The sequence below is a fragment of the Petaurus breviceps genome, unplaced genomic scaffold (assembly GCF_028583685.1).
Source record: "Petaurus breviceps papuanus isolate PSGF00001 unplaced genomic scaffold, PetGlider_PUasm1.0 90847, whole genome shotgun sequence".
In the NCBI taxonomy this organism is placed as follows: Eukaryota; Metazoa; Chordata; class Mammalia; order Diprotodontia; family Petauridae; genus Petaurus; species Petaurus breviceps.
The window spans coordinates 225,208-232,113 of NW_027187360.1; positions in this window are offsets into that span (position 1 = coordinate 225,208).

Below are 6,906 nucleotides of genomic sequence, written 5' to 3' on the forward strand. Positions count from 1 at the left end.
ATGGGGGGGGGGACGGTGCATACAGAGGGTACCGTAATGTAGCGTGTAGCGCAGGGGATCACCTTCACTACAGTAGCAATCTCAATAGGGCTTATTTTGGGGGGAGGGCTTATTTAAGAGGAATCTTACACAGTAAGGGGAGGGTTTATTTTTGGGATAGGTCTTATTATCAGGGAAACACGGTACTATGTACAAAGGAGTCCCTAAAGTCTGGACACATAGGAAATCTCATTAACTATGTATTATTATTATTATTATTAGCTTTTTGGAGGGTGGAAGGAAGGGCAATTAGGGTTAAGTGACTTGCCCAAAGTCACACAGCTAGTAAGTGTTAAATCTCTGAGGTCGGATTTGAACTCGGGTCCTCCTGACTCCAGGGCTAGCGCTCTACTCACTGCACCACCTAGCTGCCCCAACTATACATATTTTCAAGAAATGAAATGAATGAAATTTTCAACAACATTTTATTTAATTAGCATAAATTTTAGCCATGACAATTTCATATGGAATTAAAGCTTTCATTAGCTATTGGGGACTATTTTCCATATTAATGAGATTAAATTAATTAATTAATGAGATTTTCTATGTGTCTCCTATGTCTTCCTATGAAATCTCATTTATGTTAATTAAATAAAATGTTGTTGAAAATTTCATTCATTTCATTTCTTGAAAATATGCAGTTAATGAGATTTCCTATGTGTCCAGACTTTAGGGACACCCGCTACAACAACCAAGACAAGGCCGATGGGCAGTGCAGTTGAGAGAGCTCTGGGTGTGGAACCTACGAGACTTGAGCTTCAATCCCACCTCAGAAACTTACTAACCCTATGACCTTGGGAGAGTCACTTAACTACTATCTGCCTCAGTTTCCCTATCTTTAAATAATAGCACCTGCCTCTCAGAGTTGCTGTCTCAAATAAGGTAATATCTGTAAAGTCCATTATATAAATGCTAACTATTATTATTATTATTATTAGGACAAATTGAAGATACTCTCACAGGTACTAGCATAACCCTTGCTTTGCCCTACTCACAGAGTTATTATGAGGAAAGGCTTTTGTAAATCTTAATGAACAACAGAAATGCAAGTTGTTATTGTTACAAGGGGGCAAGGCTCTCAGCTGCCCCTGCCTGTCCTCCTCCTATTTGGACCTTGTTCCCATCAACTCCAGTTTTCTGGGATCCCTCCACTCACTGCATCTCTACATAGAAGAGTGTTGTGATCAGGGAGATGAAGAAGAGAGCTGGGAGCCAGAGCTGGGCCAAGAAAGGGAAGTGCTTGGTAGATCATCCCTCCTACCTCAACCCCAGGAATCAAAGAACAAGCAATAACTTGAACAGAATCTCCCAATTACATAGGAAAGGGGTCCCTGCCCAGCAGTAGCCCTGACTCCTTCCCTCTCCCTTCACCTCCCCATCTCTCCCACTCCTACTGGTCCCCAGGAATGTTCTTTAGACTCCCAGGCTTCAGAAGTGAACTGGGGAGATCAGAATGGATAGTCAAGCACACATTGTAAATTTAGAACAAAATGAACTCTGTGAGAGGGGAGCTCCCTCCTTATGGATCTCTCCCTGACTTCAGCACCAAGGCATGGAAGGGCATGGGGAGGAAGCTACTTCCCCCCCTCCTATTAACTGGGGCAGCTGCTAGCCCATGTGATCTCTTTCATATAATCAGAATGAGAGTATTAGAGCTGGAAGGGCCTTTAGACATCATCTGTACTTCCTCATTTTACAAGTAGTGAGTATCCTTCAGGCATTGTCCTGAGGCCTAGCATGACTGTTCCATGAGGCCTTTGTTCTTTGTTCTGTTTTGCCTTTGATTTTTCAGTGAAAAAGGCAAAAGTTCTGATTAGAATCCCACTGGGGAAGAAAAGAGAAATAATTTATTTTTCAAGATTGACTCCTTGAGATATGGATAGGCAGTTTTTGGATGAAGAAATTAAAGCTATTTATAATCATATGAAAAAATGCTCTAAATCACTATTGATAAGAGAAATGCAAATGAAAACAACTCTGAGATACCACCCCATACCTATCAGATTGGCTAGTCTGACAGAAAAGAAAAATGATAAATGCTAGAGAAGATATGGGAAAATTGGAACACTAATGCATTGTTGGTAGAGTTGTGAGCTGATCCAACCATTTTAGAGTGCAGTTTGGAACTATGCCCAAAGGGTAATAAAACTGTACATACCCTCTGACCCAGCAATATTACTACTAGGTCTGTATCCCAAAGAGATCATAAAAAGGGGAAAGAACCCATACATACAAAAACATTTATAGCAGTTCTTTTTGTGGTGTCAAAGAATTGGAAATTGAAGGAATATTCATCAATTGGGGAATGGCTGACTATGTTGCCATATATAAATGTAATGGAATACTGGAATAATGTAATACTGTAATGGAATATTGTGCTATAAAAAGTGATGAGCAGGTAGATTTCAGAAAAATCTGGAAAGACATGAAATGATGCTGAGTGAAGTGAATAGAAACAGAACATTGTACACAGCAGCAATGTTGTGTGATGATCAACTTTAATAGACTTGGCTCTTCGAAGTGGTGCAATGATCCAAGACAATTCCAAGAGACTCGTCATGGAAAATGCTATCCACATCCAGAGAAAGAACTATGGAGTCTGAATGCAGATGGAAACATACTATTTTCACTTTTTTGTTTTTGTTTTTTCTTTCTTGTGCTTTTTCCCTTTTGTCCTGATTCTTCTTTCACAACTTGACTAATATGGAAATATGTTTAACATGATTGTACATGTATAACCTATATCAGATTGCTTGCTATCTTGGGTAGGGGGGAGGGAAAGGAGGGAGGGAGAAAAATTTAGAACTCAAAATCTTACAAAAATGAATGTTGAAAGCTATCTTTACATATAATTGGGAAAAAAAATAAAATAGTATTGAGTTAACAAAAAAAAGATTGATTCCTTGATAAAGCATGAAACTCACCTTGCCCCTAATACCACATTGACTGGAGTTGACTGATCTACGATCTGTCCATACACCTGGATCAGACCCTAGGACTTGGTCTTTGAAAGGGAGAGGAGATTTCCCAATAGATAGATAGTCAAAGGAGAGAGAACAACAATAATTGGCATTTAAATAGTGCTTTAACATTTTCAAAGGGCTTTACAAGTATTATCGCATTTCATCCTCACTACAAATGTTGGGAGGGAGGAGATCTTATTATCCTCATTTTATAGAAGATAAAACTGAGGTAAATGTGGGTAACAAACTTGGTGTGGGCTCCCTCTCTAATCACTTCTAATACATGTTAAAAATGACTCTAAACAAACTTTAGAGCTACAGAGCCCACAAAGTGACAGAGAGAAACAAATCTCTCGCTGAAGGAAGCCTGGCAGGTGGACAGGAAGGGTCTATTGCATCAGGCTGGGAACCCAGCGCAGTCCTGCATGAGCCCTACAGTTCTGGCCCCAGGGTTGCCCTGACCAGCAGAGGCCAGAGCAGACTTCAGGAGAGTGAATCAGCAGTAGCTGTGGCAGTTTCCAGACTTCTTAACCCATAAACACCAAAGACAAAGTAAAAGGTCAGTGCAGAACTCTGCTGGAACATGAGGGGGACTGAAGAGCACAGTCTGGCCCCTGCCCCCAGGGCAAGAGGTGGAGCTGCTGTGGCTGCTTCCAGAGCTCCTGACCTGCAAATCGTAGGGGGACCAAGCGACCATTAAGAGGGTAATCACTCTTGCTTTAACCTGCTTGGATCTGGATCGCAGTCTTGGGTGGTGGTCCTGGGGTGTGTAACCAAAGAGCCAGAGCTCGTGGGGGTTGTAGAGAGGGTACCCTCCTAATAGCTCTGGCAGCTGTGAAAATCCCAGTGATTTGGGACATAGCTCTCTCCATTCTGGAAACAGAGTTCTACCATGACAAAGAGCTCAAAAGTCAAATAATTGGTTGGCAATATGAGCAAGCAACGGAAGCACAAACAGATCATAGAATCCTTTTTGGGGACAAAAAGGATCAAGGCATGGAGTGGGAGGAAGACAGCAAAGCCAGAACTCCTGCATCAAAAGCCTCCAAGAAAAATATGAACTGGTTACAGGCCATGCAGCAGTTCAAGAAAGATTTTGAAAATCAAGAAGTGGAGGAAAAATTGAAAAGAGAAATGAAAATGATGCAAGAAAATCATGAAAAGCAAGTCAACAGCCTGCCAAAGGAGACCCAAAAATACACCAAAGAAAGTAACACCCTAAAAAATAGACTAACTCAAGTGGAAAAAGAGGCCCAATAAGCCAATGAGGAGAAGAATGCCTTAAAAAGCCGAATTTGCCAGCCGGAAAAAGAATTTCAAAAACTCACTGAAGAGAATAACTCCTTCAAAATTATATTGGAGCAATTGGAAGCTAATGACATTATGAGAAATCAAGATACTATAAAACAGATCCAAACAAATGAAAAAATAGAAGGCAATGTGAAATATATCATTGGAAAAATTGGAAAATAGATCTAGGAGAGATAATTTTACAATTATTGGACTACCTGAAAGCCATGATCAAAAAAAGAGGCTAGACACCATCTTTCAAGAAATTCTCAACCCAAATTGCCCTGATATTCTAGAACCAGAGGGCAAAATAGAAATTGAAAGAATTCACTAATCACCTCTTGAAAAAGATCCCCAAAAGAAAACTCCTAGGAATATTATAGCCAAATCCCAGAATTCCCAGGTCAAGGAGAAAATATTGTAAGCAGTCAGGAAGAAACAATGTGAGTATTGTGGGAATACAATCAGGATAACACAAGACTTAGCAGCTTCTACATTAAGGGATCAAAGGCCTTGGAATATGATATTCTGGAGGTCAAAGGAGCTAACTACCCAGCAAAACTGAGTATAATGCTACATGGAAAATTATGGTCATTCAGTGAAACATAGGATTTTCAAGCATTCTTGATGAAAAAACCATAGCTGAACAGAAAATTTGACTATCAGATACAAGAAGCAAGAGAAGCATGAGAAGGTAAACAGGAAAAAGACATCATAAGTAACTTACTGAAGTTAAAATATCTACATTCCTGCATGGAAAAATAATAATTGTAACTCATAAGACTTCTCTTAGTATGAGGATTGTTGAAGGGAATATATATGTATAGGAGGGTGTACATGTATATAAATATGTATGTGAGTGTAATCATATGTATGTTCATGTATACATAGACAGAGGGAACAGGACGAGTTGAATATGAAGGGATGATATTAAAAAAAATAAAATTAAGGGATGAGAGAGGAATTCATTGGGAGAAAGAGAAAGGGAGAGATAGATTAGGGTAAATTATCTCATATAAAAGATGCAAGAGAAAACTGTTACAATGGAGGGGAAGAACAGGAAGGTGAAAGGGAATGGGACAACCTGATTCTTGTTGAATTTGGCTTAAGGAGGGAATAATATACACACTCAGTTGGGTATCTTACCCCACAGGAAAATAGGGGGGCAGGGGATAAGAGGGAGGATGATAGAAGGGAGGGCAGATTAGGGGAGAGGGTAGTTAGAAGCAAACATTTTTGAAAAGGGACAGGGTCAAAGGAGAAAATAGGATAAGTGGGGAGCAGGATAGGATGGAGGGAAATATAGTTAATCTTTCACAATATAACTACTATGGAAATGATTTGGGTAACTACACATGAACCACCTATATTGAATTGCTTATCTTCCCAGTGGGGGGTAGGTGAGGAGGGAAGAAAGGAAAAAATCTGGAACTCAAAGTTTTATTTTTTTTTAAAGCAATTGGGGTTAAGTAACTTGCTCAAGGTTACACAGCCAGTTATTTCTGGGTGTGGTGCTGAGTATTTGAGCCCAGATTTGATCCAGGTCATCCCGACACTGAAGCCGGTGCTCTTACTCGCTGAGCCACCTGGCCTCCCCTAAGCAATTGGGGTTAAGTAACTTGCTCAAGGTTACACGGCCAGGTGTTTCTGGGTGGGTGCTAAGTGTCTGAGCCCAGGATTCGATCTCCAGGTCTTCTCAACACTGGAGCCGGTGCTCTTACTCACTGTGCTACCTGGCCGCCCCCAGGAACTCAAAGTTTTAAAAACAAATGTTTAAAAATTTGTTTTTTACATGCAACTGGGAAATAAGATATACAGATGCTGAGGTATAGAAACCCATCTTGCCCTACTACGAAGTTAGGGGGGTGATGGGAGAGGATATAAGAGAGAACATATTGGGGGAAGGGATATTCAGTAGGCTTGCTATTTGGGGGTGGGGGGTAGTTTGAAAGACAGGGAGACAAATTGTAACTCAAAATCTTGTATAAACGAATGTTGAAAGTAAAAATAAATAAAATTTAAAAATTTAAAAAGTAAAAAAACTGATTGTAATGTAATGCCAAGCAAAGGCAACTTCCCAAGGTTCAGAATACCAGCATAGGTGCTCTCCATTTTGTTCAGTGACAAATTAAGAACAGAGAAGATCAAAATATGACATCATTCAAAATACAGCATTTACTAAGTGGGATTAAATAATCTCCAAGTACTACCCCACCCCAGGACCTTCCATTCATTCAATCAATTACAAAGTCCCTGTTCTAAATACTACTCCACCCCTAGGCTGTACCTTCATTTAGTCCACCACAAAGCCCCTCTTCTCAAATGGAGATTAGTTTCCAATCTAAGTAAAGTACATTCATTTGTTCAACCACAGAACACAAAAAGGTCAAAAGTTCCCCACCCCTGGATCACAATTGAATCTACCCCAGAGTTACAACAAGTTTAAGCACAACACTTGATACCCAAATGGAGGTCTTTTCTTCATCTTGACAGAGGCAAGTCCTCAGCAATCTTAGTTCCTGGGGAGACAAGGCTTAGCAAGGCCACAAGATACATTGCCAGTCTCTTCATTAATTCATCCTCTGTCTGCAGAACAGTCCTAGAACCCCTGAAA